Source organism: Candoia aspera, chromosome 5 (genome assembly GCF_035149785.1).
Source record: "Candoia aspera isolate rCanAsp1 chromosome 5, rCanAsp1.hap2, whole genome shotgun sequence".
NCBI lineage: Eukaryota > Metazoa > Chordata > Lepidosauria > Squamata > Boidae > Candoia > Candoia aspera.
In genome coordinates this window covers 25,506,162-25,531,456 of record NC_086157.1, presented here as the reverse complement: position 1 = coordinate 25,531,456, position 25,295 = coordinate 25,506,162, and the positions used below count along the sequence as shown (strand labels likewise).

The 25,295-nt window shown below is 38.1% G+C and overlaps 1 protein-coding gene across 1 annotated transcript in view; it reads left to right on the top strand.

Moving 5' to 3' along the window:
- ITGBL1 (integrin subunit beta like 1) overlaps positions 1–25,295 on the top strand; it is a 122,249-nt gene that overhangs the window by 51,489 nt on the left and 45,465 nt on the right. The window lies entirely within an intron of this gene.

Below are 25,295 nucleotides of genomic sequence, written 5' to 3'. Positions count from 1 at the left end.
AGATTAGAGCACTGCTGGTTGCTTGCTTAATGTTAACTAGGGAACAAATGAAGCAGAACAATGAGGCACAGATTTGCCTGATGAGCAATCCATCATGTAGACTTTGCCACCTGCTTATTCTCCTCCCTGGCCTGCTATTTTAAGTGGCAAGGATCAACATATGGTTTGGGATCTCAGAAGTTCTTATTCAGCAAACCTAATGTTCAAAAGATGCTTCATGATTGTTTCATGATTCAGGTCATCCTTCATGTTGTTGTGCCATGTTACTTGTGAAAGTAATATTCCATTAGTGTTCAGTAGGGAGTGAGTATGTTTAGTTTGAAAGATACGAAGAATCCCCTTTTCTCATTCATATTTTATCATGACAATGCACTATGTGTTATATCTGCAACAACTATGTGCTGACCTGATGTTTGGCTTGTTATTTCTTATTTTGTTCATGGGTTGGTAACAGATAGTTAGCAGCTCTATCTCTCCCACTTGGGAGTGGCAGAATACAATATTTTAAGTAGTAAATATTCTTAATCAGGAAACAATAGTCCCAAAGATTCACAGCAAAATGTGAGGAAGTGGTATATTAATGTACACTGGATAGTTGGCAACTTTGCTTTCTTCACTGTACATGGCATTATAAGGACCCTTGGTGAACTGAAGAACTGTTCATGGATAGAATTTAACACATATTAGTTGTCCAATGAAAAGCTACAGAATTGACTTGGTTGCAGCTTCACCTGAATTATCTGTAATTTGAAAGAGAGTTAGTTATAATTCATATTTGCTGGATTGTGTCCCATGTTTGTACGAAACAAAACAATTAGCTAAAAAAACCTATTTCACTTGATCATTCTAGTGTTTTACAGACATGGGTTACGATACAATATTAAATGTGTAAATTTGCATATTTTATGAATAGAGAAATAGCACTCAGTACAGGCATTTCTTATAGAAAATGTATTATTGCAATTTCAGTGATAAACTTTTTGAAAGGTGACATTATGGAGATTTGCAATAATGTCTTTAGATTTCTTTAAAGCTGAGGTCTTTATTGGAAGCAAGTCAACTCTGCAGTGAAATAGAAGATAGTTCTGGAATGGCCTTTGAAATATCTGAAAAAATAAGAAATAATGAATTTGGTTTGTTCTTAACTTCTATATTTACCTATGGATTTTAAAATGTTGATCCTTAATATTTAAAAAGAGCAATGTGGTTTTGGTCTTTCCATGTGGTGATGAAAGAGAAATCTCCTACAGTCTATGCGTCATCTACAAGGTGTTTGTTATTACCATTCTCGCATAAATGATTGTTTTAGTAATGATGATTGCAGAACATGCACATACTTTATTTACTTATTTTACAATATCTATAGCCTGTCCTAATCAACAAGGACTGTAAGCAGTGTGTGATGTCTATCTGAAGAAAAACCTCATAGGTGCCCTATGACTAAATCAAGCAATTGCCCACTGAAACCATACTGCTTTGGCTTGTTTACAAAATGCCAATAGGGTAGGGACCCTCTGTAACTCCAGGAAGAGAAGGAGGCTGCTATTGAGAAGACCTGTCACCACATACCTCTCAAGGAGGTTGTTCCCACAAACAGGTATTCTCCTGATGAGCAGGCCAGACTGGAAGGTTCAGTTCTGGCAAGATGTCGCGTGATGTATCCAGGTGCTGTGCCACTGAGGCTTCAAAGGTGACAACCAGCCCTTTGAATTGGGACTAGAAGCCTACTAGTAACCAGTGTGGCAACCTCAGAATCAGGGCTATTCTACTTTGATGGGTTTGTCCTCTGCATTTTGTATGAGCTGTAGCTTCCAAGGCAGTAGGCACATGGTGGTGGTGGGATCGGGGCAACATGTGCTTGAACACAAAAACAAAGGTGGAGATGAGACTCAGGGTGGAATTTTATGCCTGGAGGCACTAATGGGCTATCATTTTGGGAGGACCTGATTTTTGCCCCCCAGAGAGAAAAAATCCTGATGCTGGCAACCCCAGGTACACATTTTTTCATTATTGTGTGATGGTGAATTCATTTGTCTTCAAATTATCCTTAGAAAAATAAACTGTTCTCAAAGAGCTGTGTGGTTGTATGGAAGGAGAAAAATAGTAAATACATGAAGAATAAACATACTGTTGGTATGTAATTTAATTTTAATTAAATCAAACTAATATTTGTCCTAGTCCTAAACACTTGGGGAACCTGGCCAAAATTTCTTAACCAGGCCCCACAAATTGCACATATGTGATCAAAAGTATTTTGTGGAAACAGAAGCAAAGACAGTTTGGAACAGTTCTAAAAAACTGAATAGAAAACAATGTATGCTTATTTGGTTTCATGAAATTAGAAGAAATGCTATTACACTGTGGAGGAATGAACTCACCACTCAGAGTGAGCAGCCATTTCATTTCCTCCATGGGATGCAGAATTTTATTTATTTATTTATCAAATTTAATCACTGCCATTTCACTCAGAGAGTGAGAGTAAATTTTGGTGTTGCCCCAAGACATCTGCTATATGTTGGGTCGTTGATGTTCTTGGTCAGGTCCATGGTGGCCATGGCGGCCATGAATTCCAAAGCCACCTGTAACACTTTTAACTATGCACCCAGGGAAGCTAGGTTGGAGCCTCCCACTATGATGATGCCATAGCATCAAGCAGTTCAGGGAAGGAAGTTGCTATGTGGTAGGGAGGCTTGTACAGTAGCAGCAGTCCCATCTGATTCTTAGAGCTCAGCTTCATAAACAAGAGTCTCACACCCAGTTATCTGTGGAAGAGAGCCTGAATGACTGTAGCCACTCCATCACCCATGTCCTGGGGCCTTGGCTGGTGCCATGCTCAATACCCAAGTGGGCACATTTCTGAAAGGCGCCCTCCTCCCCCACTGCCTTCAGATCTTGGTGATACATGCCAGGTGGCCCTCTCAGCCATTAATAGATCCGAGATTAGGGAATCTTTATTACAGGCTGATTTGGCATTTGATAACCACAGCCAGAGAGCAGGGCCACTGAGGGTCTGATGACTGGGCATTGGGGCAGATAATGACATCAGTATAAGGCACCAAGACCACTTTCAAAAACAGCCTGCCCCTTGACTCCTGCCATATTCCTCTGCCCATCACCATTGAGATGTTACTGCCTGACCCTTCTCCCAACAACCTTCTTACATCCATCCCCCAGGTGAAGGGGCTCCAGCTAACAATCAAGGCACAAGCAGAATCTCTTCAAACCCTGCCACTCTTATAATATATGTTGGCATTGTTTTTGCCCAGACCAAGCCACTAGGTTACCATGGTAATTGAGCACTTTCTTAAGTATCGGCAGGGTGAAGAGGTCGAACTTAATTGTCCTCAATTTGGATGTTAAAAGCTGCATTGCCTGGGGGAGGAACTTGCCCGGACTTGTTTAGTTTCGCTTTTGTAGCCTTACAGCCCAGTTGCAGCCCAGTCCTCTCTGAGCACATGTGAATGCACAGCTTGTAAAATATGTTTTTGTGCTTTCTTTAAATACATTTATTTTTATAGAGATGCTTGGTGTGTGATTTTTCTGATCTTTTGGGCCAAAGGCTTTCTAGCACTCAGACAATATATTCACTGTACAAGTTAGGAAAATGTTCTTCCTTGTCTCACTCCCTTCCACATTCTGAACTACTGTTTTTCCAAACTCAGTTCTTTCAGCAGCTGGAAGGTCTCTCAGGAGATTACTTGATATTCTGGCACACTAATTAACCTTAATATATTTCACCTTCTGGGGTGATCTCTGGATTGCTGTATCCTCCTTATATTTTCTTGCTCTCTCTATTATCCGTCTTACGTTAGCTATGTGATCTAGTATATCTCTCTCATTTCTGAATCCTGCCTGTTCTTTTGGCATTTCTGAGTCTATGTTTGGCTTATGCATGACAATTTATGCAATGGTTTAATATTCTGTTGCATTTCGCTTCTTCTATACGTCTTTCATCTTCCTTCCCTTGTTATTTTCCTCACTTGTTGACATTCTTGATTGAGATATTTTTTCCTGTACTTTCTTGCTTGACACTGAAACCTATGCTCAGCTGTCACATCCCTTTCTTGTTGCCCAGGGCTTTTATCTTCTGCCATTCCCTGGCCATCATGATAGCTTGATCTGAAAAGCACTTGGATCTCATCCTCTTCAAATGGTGAGAGCCCTTTTTTTGCCATTTCCATTTTTTTCCCACAATCTTTCTTATCTCTTCCTGTAGCTGCATGGGTCCTCTCTCACATATGTTATGTCTGCAGTATTGGCTCCTTTTATTGATCTTATATTCTGACTACACTGTATGTGCTCCAGGTCAAGTATTGCTGTTGTGCCTACTCTTTTTAGTTTCCTAAGTTTGACCCATAATTCATGATCTGTTACACTATCTTGTGTATCTTGCTAATAGGACTGCACTTCTCTATTCTCTGCTTTCTGTTAGGCAATCAGTCAGGTTCTGATGTTGTCCAACATGGTATTTACCCAATCATTGCATTATTGTATCAACCCAGTTCAAATAATCCTGTATTTCTCTAACATATTTTAATGCTTTCCAATCATCTGTTATAGCACTTCATCCTTTTCAGAAATTGCATTTAGCACCCCTTGCATTTTACCATAGAATTCTTCAATTCCTTCCATTATAATATTTATAATAGGGGTATATTTTTGTATAATATTGATGTTCACTGGATTTCTAATAATTATAACAGAAGTGATCTCTTTTTAATTGCCCAAAGTCCCTCTTTTGAGGGAGATGGGTGATGATGAAATCTGATAGATAAACAAACAAACAAACAAACAACTAAATAAATATTGGTCTGTAGCCAAGCACATACTTAGTGATGCAGTTTTGGAGTACATTGCCACTTCATTTCTTTATATGGTCTCATGCCCTGATGTAATTATCTGATTTAAACTGGTTCATTCTGGCCCACCAGAGCTGACGTATCTTAAAACATCCAACATAGTATGCTTCATTTCTGCTTTGACAATTTCAACTTTTCCTTGCTTTGTGTTTCTCACATTCCATGTTAGAAATGTTTGGTCCTTATCAATTAAGGAACTATTCTTTCAATGGTGGGAACATCAGTGATCAGACTTCTTTGTGCCTTTCATCTGGCCATACCACCAGTTCCAAATCTACTCATCTGACATTCTTCCCTGTGAGTAGAGGATTACCTTCTGACCATACTTGCCTAAATGTTTTAGCCATGTCCATAAAGGTTTCTTGACAATAATATAGAAGTGATTTGCTATGACTTCTTCCAGGTTTTATTTTGCAGTCCTGTCTCTCAGTGGGTTGGTTTCCATCATGACTGCACAGCTCTACCTGCCTTCATCCCTTCCTTCTTCCTGTTTTCATTCTGAATTTCCTTCTCCTAGATTGGTTGGTTTTCTCTCACCAGCAGAGCCTTCAACCTCCCCCCTCCTCTTTGATTATACTTAGGATCACCCATTTTTTTCCAACCTTTAACAACAAGCTTCACTGTTTGAGAGTATTTCCCCATCATGATTGTTTTGTTTTGTGGTTATCATAATTATCATTATCTAATCAAAGAGCAGGTAGCACTAATATGAGTTACCCTTTCGAATAAGTGGGTGTAGGTTGCCTTCCCTACTTAATTGGAATATTGAATATGACAAGCCAAAGTGTATGACGGAAACTTTGATAGATGGCAGGTACTTCCAGAATCTGCAGGAGAATATCACACTAGTTTTCTATGCATTAAAATATTTCTGAGACAGTTAGTAAATAGCATTAAGTTTTTGGCAATCTGGATATTGCATTGCATAGTAGATAAAGCAGATTATCTCTTCAAAAAGAGGGGGAAAACCTCTAAAACTAACTAAAAAATAATCCATTTAAAAAAACAACATTCATTTATTATTTATTTATTTGTTTAAAAGATTTGTATGGCCACTCAGCTTAGTGGACAACTCTGAGTGGCTCACAACAGCAATAAAGCTACAAAGCCATAAAATCATAAAAACCATACAATGAAAACTAAAAACTTGGATCCTCTGTCATGTATCTTCCTCCAGTTTTAAAACCATGCTCATCTTCTTCCAAACCAGCTTCCTTTAATATATATTCCACATATAGGTTGAATAAATAAGGGGAGAGTGTCACTTACCTCACTTGTCGCACTCCTTTGCCAACCTGGAGCCAGTCTGTTTTGCCATGTTCTGTCCATACTGTGGGTTCCTGACCTGTATATAAGTTTCTCATGAGGACAATGAGATGTTCTGGGATTCCCATTTTTCTGAGCACTTTCTACAGCTTGACTTGATCGACCCAATTGAAGGTTTTTCCATAATTGATGAAATGCATACTGACTTTTTTTTTTTTGGTATTCTTTGGCTTTCTCAATTATCCAGTGTGCATCAGCAATAATGTCTTGTTCCTCAGCCTTATCTAAAGGCAGCTTGAACATCTGGCATATCATTTTCCATGTAGGGCTCTAATTTGTGTTGGTTGACCCCAAGCTTTATTTTGCTAGCATGTGAAATTAAGGATATTGTACAATAGTTTACACACTGTTAAATCTCTCTCTCGCTCTCTCTCTGGTACTGGAATGTTGACAGACTTCTTCCAATTTGTTGGCGACTGTGTTGTTCTCTGAATTTGCTGGCATAGCTTGGTTAGAACCTTCATTGATTGTTCTTCTGTTGCTTACAGTATATTATATTTATTATTATGCAGGATTTGTAACTGCCTTACAAGTTCATTTAGTTGTCAAGCCATTACAACAAGAAGCACTAATAGAATCATTAGGCAGAGTTGTAGTCATAATCTGGCTCTGGGTTCAGACATAGGAAATTCTTTACCAGAGGGTAGGGTAATAAGGTAAAGGGCAGGGTTTCAAGCGGTCAGACAAAGGCCAGAGATGAGTCACAGAAGGTACAAACAGAGGCTGTTACAGAAGCTCTGACAGCATCTCAGTACTCTTAAGCAGAGTCTCAAGGGTTGGAAGCTGTTGGCTTCATGAAGGTATAACTGCTGATGATCACAGTAGTTATTCTAAGGAGCAATAACTTATCCCTAAATGCCCAACTGCTCTGAAGGGCAATCTAGCAAACCTCCAACTCTCTGCCCTTTGGGTCTCTACATAGTAAAGGAAGGGTTCTCTAGATCTCTGTATCTAGATCAAAATCTGTAAATGCCACATAAGGGGTTGTGGGACTTGGCTGGCCCTGGCTATGGTGCTAGTGCCTGCCCTGAGTTTTATAGAGTCTCTCAAATAATTCCACCCAAACCTCACTTGGAAACTCCTGTTCTTCTTGTTCTCTTTGAATGAACTTGCTTCCTGGAAACCGGGCGCTTTATATTCCTCGTAGTCTTTGCTTACTTGGTAGGAAACAGTCACTCATTCACCAGCAGTTACCAAATCAGCTCTCATTAACTTGGATAGGTATTCCATGCTACAGTAAGTTAGTTTAATTTGGGGTCCATTGTAGGCAACTGCATTAACTTCACCTATTGGCTGTTTTCTGGATACTGAGGCTTTCTCATCTCTAATGCATGTATATGCTTTCTTGCTCCATCATTTTTTAATAATGAAAAGCCACTTTCTCCTTTCAAATCCACAGAGTTACTACCATTTTTATCTTATCAAGAAATGTACCTGTTGTTTGGAGCAAACAGAGTGTTCTGCTTACCATTGAATAGAATTCTAATTAAACTGTTTAATTGCTATGGTCATTATAACTTTGTCACAATTTTTATGCTTCCTCCATCATAATCTGTACCCACTATAAGCCATGCCAAATGTTTGCAGGCAGAATGATTCATCTGCATGTTTCTACATTAACAAATCAGATGATATAATCTAATCCTTTCATAATTTAGTATGAACTAAGAATACTGAGAATATTCATACTAGGAAGGTTTCTCTCCACAAATTATTCAGAAGGGAGAACATTTGGAAATGGCAGTGCAGCATCCTTAAATAATAGGCAAAAAGGGCAGTAATGGTGAATTAATCCTGGCAGATAGATTATTTTGCCATGCTATCCAAAGAAGCATAATTAGTAGTTTTAGTCTTATTTATTAATGTAGGAGTACAGTTCACTATATAAAATGTATGTAAATCTCATGTAATAAAATAATATGAAATCACATGTTTGTTGTGATTTAAGTACAGTAATAATATAGTATAATAATGGAATAAATTAATAGATTAACAACATAATAATTCATAAAGAATAGTAAATATAAACTTTAGGCTGATAGCTGTGAAGTATCTCTATAACAAAATAACTAAAACTGGAATCAGATGCATGTAATGTTATGTTGGACATCAAACAAATCTTTATTACAATCATAGACCAGCATAAATGTTATGCTGGGTTGCAGTTGTGGATACATACAGTGATGGGGAATTTTTAGACAGTGAGATTCAAAGGGAATGAAAATACAAACAGAAATTATTACTTTTTTAACGGTGGGAATTCAAAATACATTTTCTCCACATTCAAGACATAGTAATGTTGAACCGTTGATGATCTGTAGTTCAAAGGCAGTCTTTCTTTGAATGGCACTGTAAGCTCAGTCAAATGTCCTGAGAGAGTGAAATATTCTCACACTGTTTTGTGAATATCACCATTTTTGTTGTTAGATTTGGATTAAAATTCAGCAACACAACTAACCAATCATGCATTTTTACAGGGAAAAAACATTTATGTTGGGAATTTAATACACAGTGACCATTTTCAAAGGCTGGGAGAGATGATGTAGTTGATTTTCGTACATGCTGCTGTGCCTCTCAAAGGAGCCTAGGGCAGGAAATAAGAATACTGAATTAACTTTAGCAAAAGGCAAAGATTTATATGATCTGAAGAGAAACCAGAACCATGTTGTGCTGAGCTGTCTACTGCAACATATCTGCATTAAAAATCAGGAGGAGTCAGGAAGAGCTTTTCTGACTAACAAATGTTATTAAAAGGCACATTTTTTGTGAGCTGCAGATCCTGCAACTAACCTAGATATTTACTTTTCTCCCACCTCTTCACCAATAACACCATCACAGGACCCAACAAGTACACACACACATTCAGAAGCTCCTTCACATGCTCTTCCTCTAATACAGGGTTTCTCAACCAGCATTCCATGGAACCCTAGGGTTCCACGAGAGGTCACTAGGGGTTCCCTGGGAGATCAAGATTTATTTTAAAAAATATTTCAAATTTGGGCAACTTCACATTAAAGCGGTAAGTTTCATCCTTTATTTTTAGTTTAAGAACACTGTTAATGCATATATATAGGCCTAACATGAAACAAGGGACGCGGTGGCGCTGCGGGTTAAACCGCTGAGCTGCCGATCAGAAGGTCGGCGGTTCGAATCCGCGCGGCAGGGTGAGCTCCCGTTGCTCGTCCCAGCTCCTGCTCACCTAGCAGTTCGAAAACATGCAAATGTGAGTAGATCAATAGGTACCGCTTCGGCGGGAAGGTAACGGCGTTCCGTGTCGTCATGCTGGCCACATGACCCGGAAATGTCTATGACAACGCCGGCTCCAAGGCTTAGAAATGGAGATGAGCACCGCCCCCTAGAGTCGGATTCGACTGGACTTTACGTCAAGGGAAACCTTTACCTTTACCTTTAACATGAAACAAATATAATTTTGTAACTTCTGGCCTACATTTGAGCCTGAATGTGCAGGGGTTCCCCGAGGCCTGAAAAATATTTCAAGGGTTCCTCCATGGTCAGAAGGTTGAGAAAGGCTGCTCTAATATGATATATGCCATCATCTAACGGCAATGCCTTTCTGGATTCTATGTAGGTCAAATGGGACACTTTGTGCAAAAGCATTAATGAAGATAAGTTTGACATCAGGACTCAGAACAAGGACAAAGTAATGTCAGAGCATTTCAGCCTCCCAGGACACTCTATTGCAGATCTCGAAGTGAGCATTTTGGAAAAATGAGTTTAATAGCACCATTGAGGGAAAGATTGCTGAACTGACGTCAAAAGATTTCAGGCTATCTCAAGAGGTCTCAACAAACACAATGGGTTTTATCACATTACAACAATTTTTGATAATGTATTCTGTCCCACATATACATGCATCTTCATAACTAAGCTGCCTTCTCCTCCCACCTCCCCCACCATCCTCCAAGTTAAATCCTACATCAGTCAGGCCACTTTATGTATCTGATGAAGTGAACTGCAGCTCACAAAAGCTTGTGCCTTTTAATAAAATTTGTTTGGTAGAAAAGGTGCTACCAAAGTCCTCCTGTTTTGGGGCTACCATAAATTAACTCATCCTCCTTGTAAATAGCTCCAGCTGTTCTAGGGAAAAGAATATACTTTTCTTATTAGCCAATAAATCCTTAGAAACTCAAAAAAGATAGCAAAATATTGTTCAATTAAGATAGCCATAAACAAGGGGTATAATTAAGTTATGATGGATTGTTTCCATGTTAGATAGCAATTAGCTCTTTTTAATATTTTAGTTTTATTATATGCTTTGTTGTTCAATGTTTTATACAGAATTCTGGTCGATAAACATAAAATATGACTGAGTGCAGAATTAACTGTCTTCCAATACAAAATCTAGTCAACAAGATAAAAACAAGTAGTATAGCAAAAATAATAATGTCCATCAATTGTACATTACTAATTTAATTTATATCCCATCTTTCTACACAGAGAAAACTCAAGTTGTGTGATGATGACAGTTCATAAAATTATTAAAAATACCAGAAGGTATTGAAAAACAACACCATTATATACATTTTTGAAATTTCTGACTCTATGCATTATACACATGGACAAATATTTGCACTAGGGTACACATTAGTCACATACAATATCACATAAATTTGTAACAATCGAATAGAACTATGAAAAGATTTTTATTCACAAGGGGTTATTAGTTCTTGTTTTAACAAACTTCTCAACAAGCATCTGCTATTATTTTGATCCTGCAATTGGACAAAAAATAATTTATATGTCACAGTCAACTGTTATATGGAATGGACATGCACTTCTTTATGAAATAAGAAACTGTTCTGGGAACAGGAGCAAAATGTTAGAATCCATAGAGAACTCTTCCTAAGATGTGTTTAAAATATCTTTGAAATTTTAAAATCAATATTCTATACTAAAATGTGGTAAGAATTGTGGATATGGGGGGAAATGAAATTTCCAGTTTAGTTAATCCCTATATTCAGGTCAGAGCAAGTACACATGTTAGTCAGTACAGCTAACAAAAATATAGCTTGATGTTTATTAAACACCTAAAGCAAGACAAGAGGCAGAGAAAAATAGGGAGAGACCTGAACAACATAGAAGAACTTACATTTCCTATATATCTATCTACATTGATCAAAAATGCTTCTGGAAACCATAGTGTGGGTAATGAGTATAGACAGTCCCAAAAGGAGTGGCCTTTGATCATTCTAGTTTAAATCCTTTTATGTACTGCACGTAATGGCAGCAGACTAGAGATGGAAAGCAGGTCAGCAGGTGATCTGTTGTATAATTCTGCACTAGGAAGGAAATAATTTGGTGATTGAGGATGATATACTGTGAATTTCAGCTTTCACAAAGAATTGGGCTTGATTTTGTTGTCTGATTTAGTAGCAGCCAATGACACAATGCACCTTTTCCAATTTATTTACTCAGATTACAAAACCGCTTTTAACTTCTTTGTTTGTTAGTTTGTTTTTGTACTTTCTCATTACAGAAAGGAAAATCATATTGTTTTCTGCTTGACAGTATTTTAAAATCCTAAGTCACCTGATATATCTTGATGATCTCCAAAACATCTCTTATAAACTACGTTGTCTCATTAAAATACTGTACTTCTAAGTGTATGAATGATTTTGTATAGGTAGACATGGAAAGTAATCAAAATATGAATAAGGAGAACTTCTACAGCCTTTTATGCTACAATCTGAGGAATAAATCAAGACTTATTTCTGAGTAGAAATGTATCAGATTGTGTACTTGATTAAAATTCAAATCTAGTTAATCAGAAGGCTTTTAAAAAATAACTTTTCAAAGTCAAATACTTAAAGAAACTGTGATACATGTCAGCATAGACATTACCCTCCCTCTATAATTTTGAGTATATTTCTCCACTTATTTTATCCAGATTAAATATCAACTTGTTTACCCTCATCCAATCCCAGATTGCCTCCATATTGTCATAGTTTCCACAGTTTCCCTGGGGTTAGTTAATGATATCAGCTAATGACAGAATTCTATGTCCTTTGCATATTGATGATTGGAATCCTAGAATCAAGCAGGAGACAAAAGTTCCCGTTCTTGATTTTCCATTTAGCCATTGTGAAAAAAAGCATCTTTGAAGTGTTGGTGGTTCTTCCCAAATAGTGAAGGATAGGGCTTAGGGTCACAGGTAGAGAAGGAGGTGATAGGGTTTCTTCCACAAATTACCTGAAGTTATTATCAAGCCAGTTTTAGGTCATTCTCTCATTCCCAAGTTACCATCCTGCATTGTTAGGTAGATACCTTTGGAAGATCCAGGTGCAGAAAGCAAGCAATAAGTAAGAATATTTCTTACCATGATTTTTCCTAAATTAATCTGTTTCTTAGGTTAATCAGTTTTTCTTAAATAAGAAGAAACTACAGTTGAAAGGCCACAATATCTCAGTACAAGGTGACATTGTTTTTTGGAAAGTGAATATATCCTCACCTCCTTACAGGAGCAATCAGTTCAGGGTTCTTTCAATATTCCACTTCCTGGTCTCCTCCTGTTTTTTTTAAGCCACAAACTCTCAATATTCTATATTTACTGTGGTTAACCAATCCTCATTGGGATGCTTTTGTGGGGTGGGGGGTAAGCAGGGGGTTGATTTTTGGCCATTTAGAACTCCGGGGCTGCGTGCACAGCCCCCTGCCAAAGAACCTCTCCAACTGTTCCAATCACAGTGTGACAGAATGGAGAACTCTTTAAATCATGGCGTGCAATCATAAGTGCAATTCATTAGATTTATGTAAATGTCAATTACATCTAATTTATCTGCCTATTTGCACTGTTTGCAAATGGTCCCTACCCATTTCCTTTGCTAAGCCCTGCCAGGATTATGGTCTCCAATGTCCCCTTCAAAGATAAAGTGTGTACTTCCCTCCCTCCCTCCCTCTGCAAATCTTAGAATAGGCTGATATCTCCTGTTCATTTCTGAGCTGCTCCATTTAGGGCCCATTTCTGTGGCAACTCACCTGGTGCTTTCTATTTGATAGAAAGAGTATTGAATAAGGCAAGGTGACTTTGACTATGGACTCTCTAAAATTTAACATTGGCATGATTTTATTACTATATTGCACACTACAGAAACCAGGAATTTGTTCCTGTCTTTCTTTGACCTCTGCAACTGATTCATGACCAATTCCAACATGAAATGCCATTGATCATAATGTCTGGTGAGTAATCATGTTGGTCATCATGTTCTCCTTACTGTGATAGACTGAGTCCCCAAGCTGGCTTATTTTTGTTGGTGACAGGTGACTAATTTGGAGGGGGTGTTTTAAATGGCAAACTTGGTACTAAAATAGAGCTCTTCTCACCTTCCTGAAGATAAAGCTGAATATTTACGAAATTGAATGTGGCCATTGACCATATCATGAAAGTTCATTCAGTGTTATGTGTTTCAATTAGGGAAGACAAATAGTATAGAAATCTAATTTTTATATAAGATTAACTTGGGGGTTAAATACTTCCATTAGAAAGTCACACTGAAGAGGGCTAGGAAGCAAAAGGAAGTCAGAATAAAACAATGGAGAAATAAGTGTGCTTCTACATAAATGCTTTCATTACAATTTGATAGGGACTCTCTCTGTGTATTTTCTGACATTTAAAACATAGTGCTTGATTATTATCTATTGTTTCTGTTTTTTTAAAGTAAGTTTCCTAGGGATGGTAAGTTTCCATAGGTTAATGAAGAAGATACTACTGCAGCACATAACTATGAACCTTCAAGCTTTTCAGATAATAGTGTATGAATCAGCCTTCAGTTCCAGCATATTTCAGGGCTCAAAGGACATTCATGACAGCACAATACAATGCTATTCAATGTTGTTGCAAAATTAGAATATTAAAGCCCTTAATCTTCTTCTATTGCTCTAAGTCACATTCTTTATTCAGAAGTACAAAACATCAGCAAAAATGAACAAGAACAGAAAACCAATATAAAAGGAAAAAAGAAACACCAATGTTTATTTATCCACAATTGTTCTTCATTCACATGCTGCCAAACTTTCAACTATTAATATAATTATGACTGGGGCACTGGAATTTGTCAAAGAAGCATATAAAGGACTGGGTTTGGAGTCCATGGTACTGGAAAAACTGAAATATCATAGAAAGATCTTCAAATGTAATGCATTTGTTTTCCAAGACTGCTTACTAAAAAACACCAACAACGCCAAACAATGCATTACAAATGTTTCAGCAGATGTCTGAAGACAAGGTTTCCTAAAATGAAATGCCACCTTGATTCTGACTTAAGGCACTTTCATTGCCACATTAATGTTATTCAATATGTATAGTGTGTATTCCTGCTTTTTTCATTTCTAGAAAATGATTGGAATAATCTCATTTACTAGTTATCCAAGTTGTTTTACAATACAGACAAAAGTATTCTGTACAGCATAATGATTTAAAAACAAATTATGTGTTCCTCTTTCAAAAATGGATATTGATCTTTTAGGGTAATAAATCTCATTCTTTATCACAGCGGGTAACTTAATATATGAACATCTCTCTTAGCCAGATGTTGAATGTGTGAGGCTCAGAACTCAGTTTTATATAGCATAAATTAAAGACAAAGAAGACTGAAAAAGTTGGAAACATTTACTGACTTTTTTCAAGTTCAATCCTTATGGCCCACCCTTCTTCCCTTCCTTTTCCCAATGCTCTCAAAATGTCTTACAATTCTTACTATTAAGACAATTCCTACTGTAATATATATAATAATAATATATATGATAAAGAAGATCTCACACACAAATTATAAAGGGAAGAGGAGGGAGGTTTAGTTTTCTATTTAAAGTTGAACTTCATATCTTCCAGGTAGGATGCAAACAGTTGTTGTGGCAAATACATTCATGTTTTGTTCTATGTCTGTCTGTCTATCTATTTAATCTCCTTATATATTTGATTATTAAGGTAAAACCTCATTGCATTAAACAAACAGTGCAGTACTGCATTAAATGAACAAAAAAGTTCAGTGCAAGAGAACTTTTCAGTTTATTCTGAACTTTTCAGCTTACAGTATCTCTGACAACTAGCCCAAAGGATCAGAACTGGTCTGATCTGGTTCCCCAGAATGGCTACATGACTGAATAGGCATGTGTACCTGCTTACATAATCAGGCTGGTGAGCACACTGAATAAGGTCAGATGGATGGGTTGCGTATTTAGTGAAGTAGGTCAGAGAAGAACAACTAGTAACTTTATAAAAAGAGTCACAATTTACTATCTCATTGTCATTTTGTGAGAAGTTCAGTTTGACATTTGACCAAATGAATTGCTCTGCATAGTGGTTCTCTTAGAATGTGCATTATTTTGGTTGGGAAAAGACAATTTCTGCAACACAGTGCAGACAAGCCAGTGAAATGGTTGCAATTATGTAACACTTGAAGAAAGCCAAAGGAAAGCATTGGGGGTCAACATTCAACAGAGGTGATGGAATAATGCTTCTTTTTTACTGCTTTGGATCTGCATTTCTTCTACATAATGACATTTATTGTGCTGATAGAATTGGAAGCTGAATACAGATCCTTCTTCATCCCAGAGCACATTATCTATAATTATGTTCATCTAATTTTTCCATGTTTTCAAAATCTTTACTCAGTGTTACAACATGAGTTGTAGATAGATCTATTTTTTTCCTTCATTGATTCTACACTTTGAGATTTGTTTATAAATAAACTATTCAGCTTCTGCATGACCTTCTTCCTCCAAATTACAAGGGTCTCCTTTATAACAGCTTCTCAGTTGTCATGACCTTCCCTATCACTTCTTTATTTCTAATGAGCTTTGCTTCCAGCAAGCTTCATCCCTCCCTCTACCCCTTCTCCAGTAGTGCTGCCACCTTTGCTTGCTTAGTTTCTATCCCAGCCTTGCTCGACCTGGTTAAGCCATTCATACTATCTAGCCATAGGACAGCAGGAGAACATGTTGAGAAGTCAGCTGTTGCTGAACCAGCCAAGACTGGACTCTTTTCAAGCATGCTTGTGAAGCATGAGTTTTTGCTTCCTTTGAAACATACGGTATGTTCAGAGTGGTATCACTCTTCTTTTTCTTGAATAGTTGGCAAGGCTTTATCAACCAAAGGGGACTTTAGTATGTCAGTGTGAAGAGGAACACCTGTGAGTAGGTCTACACAGCAGAGGCATCTACAGGATCTACTGCTTTTGCCACACTGCAATCTCCACTCCTTTTGTACAGACATATGACATCACAACATAAGTACAAAAGGAGGCAGTTTTTCACCCTGCCAGTGCAATGAGGCTTTCCTCATCTGCACCCCTACACATGGATGTCACTGCTACACAGTATTGCCTCTTCCAATTTCCCCAATCCGGGGCCATCATATGGATTGAACTACAACTTCCAGAATCCTGGAGGATCTCAAGAAGAGGATTGTCACATCACTTGTCCCCTCAATGAGTTACAACCTTTTCTCATCTCAACAAGGATAACTTATTGGAAATATTAAATAAGTTGTCATTTATTAACACCATGAGCCATTTTTAAACAGGGCATCAGTGAGAAGTATTAGAATGGGAAAATTGTGTTAGTTGATGATTCTTACCAGTAGAGCTCAAAAAAAAAAAAGCCCTATAACAAACAGTGGCTACAGCCTGTGTACTCTTGCTATTCAGATCAGTTGAAAGAGTAGAGAAAAAGTGATTAGGTTGTCTGGAGACCCAAGAATGAGTTAGAATAGTACCTGATGAGAAATGGTGATCTGTGGTTTTAGCTTATCCATCCATAGAACAAACAAATGAATATAAATGTAAATGTGATTGTTTATGATGAAAGTCTGAGAAAATTAGGAAAAATATAATGGTAATGAGAAATTCTGAATGTAGGTCAGACCATTTTTTTTGTAGTATCAAAAGTGGATCTTAGGAAAAATGGACATGGAAGAAAAGGAAAAAAAACTGAAAGAAACTAGAGTGGAAGAAGAATGATTTCAGAAAGAGAAAGTACAATTAAAGTAAAATGTTTGAAGATAGATTAATCTCTCAACAGAACAAAGAAAAATTGGCTGTAAAGAAAGACGATATGGAAACTCCTTGGAGCAGAATAAAAATGTTACAAACTGCCACAGGTGTTTTTCAAATATTCTAATGGGAAGTACAAAAAGGATGCTAGAACTGAAGGTGGCTGTGGATGAGAAAAAAATGGCATATAAAAGAATGATTCCTAAACAAATTGGGATAAAGAGAATGATATTGTGTCTATGTATATGTGTGTATGGAGAGAGAGAGATAGAGACAGAGGTAGAGTTAGAGAGATAGAGATAGAGCGAGATAGTTCCAAAGAATGTAGTAAGTAACAGTTAAGATTAAAAGAGGCAGAGAAAATACAGGATGATTTTCATAGAAATAATACTTTTGGAAGTGCTTAAATAGGTAGACTAGGAGCTGTGAGCTGTAACCTTTGTAGTATTTGGTACCCTCCCTCATATGAACTGGGACCTTATACTGCCCTGCTATATCTTTTCTGTATAATCATGATTTGACTTCATTCGGAACTGATTTTTCACACCTTTCAAAGTGAGACCAGCATGAGGCGGTAGCGAGCCTGTTGGCTCAGATGTGGGAGACTTGTGTTTTTAGCTGTGGAGCTCACAGTCTTGGGGACTTCATGCCTGGTCTTCCATCCAAATACTCAGCAGTTCTGACCCTGTTTAGCTTTTTTGAGATCAGCTAAGATTGGCTGAGTGCTGCCATCAGAGTTAGGCTAAGAAGAGGACAGAGAGGTGCAAATAGTTATCCGGCCTCAAGCCTAAATCCTTTAGGTTTGCCTCTAAAAGAGCTTTAGAGAAATTACAACACTCTGCTGTCTGAGCACTCTGATTTCTAGATCGAACTGCCATGTCACAGTTGCAGTTTAGACACAGGGTGGATTCTCTGATTATTGTAAGCATTTTTTTCCAGAGTTGTTTAGTTGATTTTTATTGCCCGTTTGTGCTGTTTTATCTAGCATTTGTAATATCTAGACTTTGGGGATGTCAGTATATACAACACAGTGCATATATGCTGAAATGAATCACTTATCAATTCCCTATCTTTTCTTCCTTCAGCTGATTGAAGGGTTCAATGTGTTATTGTCATTCATGATGATGACAAAAGTTAAACACTATTTTTATCTAGTCAGCTGTGTTTAAAATATAGTATGGGTGGGGGAATCTTTCACTCTGCCTTTGCCGAGGGTTTGGGGAATGCTTGACAACTTATAATCTTTCCTCCTTCACATGTTTTATTAGGAAGAAAGGTTACGCATGCAAGTATTAATTGGGTATGTTAATTACTGAGTCAAATAGACAAACAGATGCTATTTTGGGAAAGGATCTGTCTATAGAAGAAGAATAGATCAAATTCCATTGATTATTTCTTTGGCTTTGATATTTCTCTCCAGCATTACCCATAAAGGTTGGTTTCATATTGTGCTGTTTTTCACACACGTGCACACACACACACACACAAATTAAGAAATTAATAAATAGGGGATAGCCAAAAATCCAAAAGGATCATGTACCATTGGAGCTAAGTTATAGGCAGTATTTGAAGGGAGCCAGAAACAAGAAACAAGAAAATGTAGAGATAAAACTAGAGGAATAGACTAGAGCCAGTGAAGACTATTATTCCCCTGCAAAGTAGAGACTTTAGAAAGGCGGAAAGCCACCTTGTATTGAATCATATCCTTAGCCTATCCAATAGAGTATTGTAACACTGACCACCTGTTGTTTCAGGTTTGAATTTTTCATCTTCCCTTGAAATGCAAACAGAGATTTCTATGCAGTAAGTACACCACTCTCAGGACACATAGCAGAGACTATAGTGCAATATCTGCTCAATCACTGGATTTTTGCCTTTCATTTGGCTCTTCCTGAGCTCTTAGTAACCAGGAAGAGCTCAGGCAGAGCCAAATGGAAAGGCAAAAATTCAATGATTGAGCAGATGTTGCACTACGAGAGGCCCAGCAGGTGCATGAAGTGAGACGGTTGTTTGCTTATTTATTTATTTTTCAAATTTTGCCACTGCGATCTCTCCCCAGAAGAGGGACTCTGGGTGGTTTATAATACAGCTAAGAACAATAAAACCATAAATAGTATATAAAATGTATATACAAATACCAAATATAAATATAAAAAATAAAAAAATAATTAAAATCCAGGTGGCAGTAAAGGATCTCATGATGAGAGGCCCAATGGGTGCATGAAGTCACTCCAGGACTGGGAAGCAGCACTCCAAGTTCTTGTTGGAGAATAGTGCAGAGAAGCCAAGAACAAAACTGTACCGTCAAGCGTATTCATTCATTCATTCATTCATTCATTCATTCATTCATTCATTTATTTATCATATTTGTTCACCACCCATCTCGTGTAGTGACAACTCTGGGCAGTTTACAAGTGAATAAAAAATAAAAGATACATTATAAAATATAAATATACATAAATATAAGAATATAAAATATAAAGTCCATGATGGTCTTGGTGAAATTTTCCGGGGCCGCATCAGGGTACCAGCCTGTAGTTCCAGGCTGTAGTAGATTAACAAGCATTGCTATTTTTCCAGGGGCTAGAATGTTTAATCAGTGCAGGTGGGAGGGAAACATGGATCTTCCAGATGTTTGTTATTGTTGTCATTGTTGCTGTTATATTCAGTCCTTCCCAGCCTCCAGAATTAGCAGAATATTAATTATAATGTTAAAACTTCATCAAATTTTAATGCTACAACTAAATTTTAGAAACCATCAAGTAAAAGCAAATCAATAATAAAGGAATAGAAACACCCACCAGATTAAAAGAGATAATGTAATTTATAGTAAACAATGTCGATGATTCAGATAGGATATTTCTGGTATAGCCCTCCTTCTACTTTATTAAAAAAAATCCCTTATTCTTCTGCTAGGTATCTTTTTTAGGCAAATTTGGGTTTTCATAACCCACTGCTGCCTGATTTGTTTTTGTTGGGCTGCTTCTATCAATTTAGATTCCACTTTTGCCAAATTCATCTTAAAATCTGGTGGGTTATACTCAAATTGCAAAGGTTGCAAAAAACTTCTGGCTCTTCTGAGACTATTTCAGGAGGTAAAGGAGAAGTGAGGTAAAGGGACGCGGTGGCGCTGCGGGTTAAACCGCTGAGCTGCCGATCGGAAGGTCGGCGGTTCAAAACCGTGCGGCGGGGTGAGCTCCCGTTGCTAGTCCCAGCTCCTGCACACCAAGCAGTTCGAAAACATGCAAATGTGAGTAGATTAATTGGTACCGCTTCGGCGGGAAGGTAACGGCATTCCGTGAGTCATGCTGGCCACATGACCCGGAAGTGTCCTATGGACAACGCCGGCTCCAAGGCTTAGAAACGGAGATGAGCACCGCCCCCTAGAGTCGGACACGACTGGACTTTACGTCAAGGGAAACCTTTACCTTTACCTAAAGGAGAAGTACTGTATATCTCATGCCTACAAATGTTTTCTAACTAGTCAGTTTCTGGAGTAGGAGTTCATAGAAGAACAATCTCTTAACTTACAAAAAAGCATGGACATCTCACAGAGGGAAGCAAATATTCTATCAACTCCCCACTACAGTGCCTCCAGAGATCAAAGACCTAAAAATAGAAGAAGATGAAATTATGGTTTCATTCGATGTCACAGCACTCTTTACATAGATCCAGAACTAGTGAAGGAATCCATGGCAATAGTACTACAGAACACACCCAACCTAGCCAAATACACTAAGAATGAAATACCCAGAATCATGGACCTCAGCAACCTCTGCCTCACTACCTACTTTCAGTTTGATGGACAAATATACCAACAGATCAGAGGATCACCACGCTCAGGACACATAGCAGAGACCTTAGTGCAACATCTAGAAACTGGCCCTCCAAAACATCCTAAGTAAACCAAAAGACCCAGCAGCCCAAGAAGAAAAAAACAAGAGCCATCTGCAATATACAGTGTAAGGATTGTAACAGCCACTATGTAGGACAGACAGGCAGAAGAATAGCAAAGCGCATCCACGAACACCAACCAGCAGTCAGAAGACATGATGAAAACTCCTTCATCTCACAACACATGGACAGACTCAACCACAGTTTCAACCGGGAAACTGTGAGCATTCAAGACCAAGCCAAATCCAAAAATGCTAGGGAGTTCCTGGAAGCTTGGCATTCAGACAAATCAGCCATCAATAGACACATAGAGATAAACCACATTTACATACCATTCAAAAGAGACAACAAAAAAGCTAAGAAGGAAACAATAAGGCCAGAACACATCCTCTCCAGCAGTCTACACCCAGATAAGCAGGGATCAAAACCAGACAAAGGATTAAGCAGAAAATAATACTGTAAACATGGAACTACCAAGGAGAAAACCACACCCCCACCAACACTGGCAGGGCAAACTACTTTGTATAAACAGGGAGCAAACCCCACACTCACTAGCACTGATGATGTTACCTAGTTGGGTAATGAAACATCTGCAAGCAAACAACCAAGCTCAGAGAGCACCAAGGACTCCACACAATCTCTTAAAGTTGGAGATTTACTGATGATTCAAGATTGGATGCCGTCAAAGAGTTATGCCTCTGAGAGGAACCAGGTAATCAGTCAAGCTTTTTCCTGCATTTTTCCTGCTATAGGGATCTTGTTATTAAGATTTTTCTTTTAAAGAAGCCCTCTGTCTGTCTGTCTGTCTGTTTGGGATATGTGTATCTAACTGAATAATAGTAACAATCTGGTGCAGGAAGTATCTCCCTGTATCAAATATGAACAGAAGTACTCAGTGAAAGTAGGTCGCTGTCAAGAAGCAGAGGATAATTTTCTCTGTCTTTTATTGAGATAAATATTGTATGCCACCTTTTTACAAGAGTGATTATACAGTAGCTGGATTGGAAGAGGGCAAAAAAGGGGATTCAGGGATGTAGGTTTCCCACCCTTGTCCTAGAATGGACATGAGGAATCTCCTTATAACAGGGAGTATTTATCTATGTTGCCCATTACTGTCCAGGTACTCAGCTCCAGATGCTTTTTCCATTACCTGCAGCCTAACTCTTTTCACTGAAATTCGTAGGCCTCAATGTGGGACCCAGTGCTAGAAAACATGTTCACACAAGTTAACTGCTAGGTATATGCAGCTGCTATGTGTATTGCTAATACAAATAGAAATCGTTATGCACATATTTCATAGATCTCCTCTTCTTCTGCAACCAGAACTTACATCTTCAGTTTAAGCAAACGTCACACACTGAAGTTAATTTTACATATGTTGTCTCATGCACTTCTGCACAGTTGAATAAGATTTGTGCATGAAGAAATCAGTTCTTGATTGATTCTTAGGTTTTTTTCTGCCCTTGGTTTTAGCCTAAGAGGTGTGATTTCTAAGGAGTGAGCTGCTGTGTGCAAACTGACCAATCTGGATATGTTCAGGTGCATCATTTATCTTGTACCAAGAAGCACACAGGGAAAACTACATTGGTTTCTTTTTTTGCTATAAATAAGACACTGAAAATAACAGTTATAATTGGTGATGGATTTATTGTGGCGCACCTAGGAAGTAAGATAGATGAAAGGGTCATTTGTTTCCATGCCAGTTTCAGTAATGAAAGCTTCAAAAAAAAGAAGAAGCATTCTGTCAATGTGATCTGTCTGTGCTCAAATTACTCAGAGTCCTGTAGGGAGGATGCTCAATCTCTGTTTTTCACTGCTGGGCCAGCCATCCTGTTGATTGATACATTGGTGACCCCTTTTTTCTTCCTGCTAAAGCCCATACTGATATTGTAAAACTTGAAGAGAATTGATCTCCCCAATACAAGCACTATGCCGAGGGACTTAAGTGGTGGCTGGCTTGTTTCTCCACTGAATGGAGGCAAATTTTTCATATCCCTGTCTTTGAAAAATATCCTAGGCTGTTATCATTGCATGCCATTTTTGTTTGCAGCTGTGCTTACTATTCACTCATTCACTCATTCAATTTATATAGCTGCCCATCTCAAACCAGTGACTCTGGGTGGCTAACAATCATAAAAACAGTTAAACAATTAAAACAGTACAAAACAATTACTTTGCTTTGAAATGCTCAAGGGTCATTTTAAACAACATACAGTACGTCTTCGCGTTAAAATTGTTGTGACCTGGGAACCCCCACCCCCAATCTTTTCTTTAAAGCTCCATATGGCTGTGAAGAAGCCTTCCCAACTCCCACTGCATTAGATTGATGTTATTTGCTAATGTACATCTTCCCTCCTCTACTGCATGAGGCATGTGGTTTTTGCACATGACAAAAACTTGAACTGGCTTTTTTAAAAAAAAAATTACGGATACTGAATCAACTAACCTTGGAGTCAATCCCTTATTTGCTTGTCAGTTTGTAGTATTTTAAATCAGTTTCTTTATCTAAAAAGATTCCAAGGGCAGCTTATATTTAATTAATTTTAAAAACGAATCTGATACTTCCTGCCAGCTTACTCTCTAAAAGATACGTTTCAGAAAGAAAAGGTTTGGGAATGGAAGGTGAAGATTCAAGCCCTGGTTCTGAAATAATGATGCTTAAATAATGACCAGATGGGTAATGTTCAGAAAGAAGAAGAGACTGATTGCAGCTTCTCCTTATCACGATCACCCTTGTTTGTAGCCTATTGATTGGAACTCATTGGGAATTGCTTTTGAGAGAGGCATACGGCCGAGGTGTAAATAGGTTTTCATGCATGTGCAAAGTAAAAGTTTTCAGATGTAAAACAAACAAGATGTGGGAAAACAGATATGTCTGTTCACGTAGTATGCATTGGAGCACCTTGCTAAAGATGGAATCCAATTTCGTGAGACCTGAAGGCCACACCTTCAATGGGTGGTTTCTGTTTCCACCCCCCCCCTGCCCAACCTTCCAGCGACTACCTTGAAGATGCGCAGGGGACTTAGGGGCCCACTTCCTGTTATTCTGGCAGAAGCTGTTCCATTAGTGAAACAGCTGTGTGTATCTGCATGTGATTGCATGTTTATGTACATGTGAAAACCTCTTTTCTGATATTGTACATAAAATGTGTAACCCCCTAAAATACATAATTATATTTTGCCTACACAAACGCACACAGTTTTTAAATAATGGAACAGCACTTCAGGCAAGTTAGTACTGGAAATCAACAGCACATAGTTAATCACCCTAACCTTAGATACAGTATATAACAATGTTTAATGAAATAGAAGTATCAAGATTTTACAACACTAATTGAACAACTTGTGACAACAGCCTCAGTATGGTGGGGAAAGAGATTGAGAAAGCCCAGAAAGAGAGCCCCTGTATTTTTTCATGGTTAAGAAGATGGGTAGAGAAGCCTCAATTTTTTTGGCTACCACAAAGGAACTGGCACTGCAAAAAGCTTGAATCTACTCTTTGGCTAAATAGTGTCATCCCTGCCTCCTCCCAGCCTGCTGCTGAATAGTTCCAAAGGCAGAAGGGACCAGGATCAGCTCATTGTATATTTCTCCTAAAGCCAAGAGTGGGGAGGGGGAGGCTGGCTATCGGCTTCCTTTCCTGAGACTTCCATCTCTTGGATCACAACCTAAAATCAGCCTCCCCACTAGCATGGATCCAGTGAAAGGCACCAAACGGCAACCCAAGATTGTAACAATATGCCCTGAGCATGCAAAAACTGGCATGCATTAACAAGCATTCAAAACAGAATGGAGAGCATATGTTAACCATGGTCCAAGAGGGAAGGACGGGTGGAAGAATCCGGTGGAACCCAGAGATGACTTCTGGGTCACTGCTGTGCTGGAGTGTATCTTTTCTGCTGGCCCCCATACCACACCACTGTGGTTAAGATGAGGATAGGGGATTGCCCTTGCCTTTTTCAGCTGTGTTATGAATATATTTATTGTTCGTATCAAAGCACATGAGTAAGATTGAAGCAGAAATGTTTTCTTTTCCTACTTCTATTTTAATATATCTGTTTTGCTAGTCTTGTGCAGGTGTGTGTTTAGAATACAGTATGTATTACACAGAACATAAAGACAAGCATATAGTTATTCATCTGAAAGACAAAGAGTCTGAAACAGTCTGAAATAACAATTTGATTTCTATCTCTGAAAGAAGAAATACCTT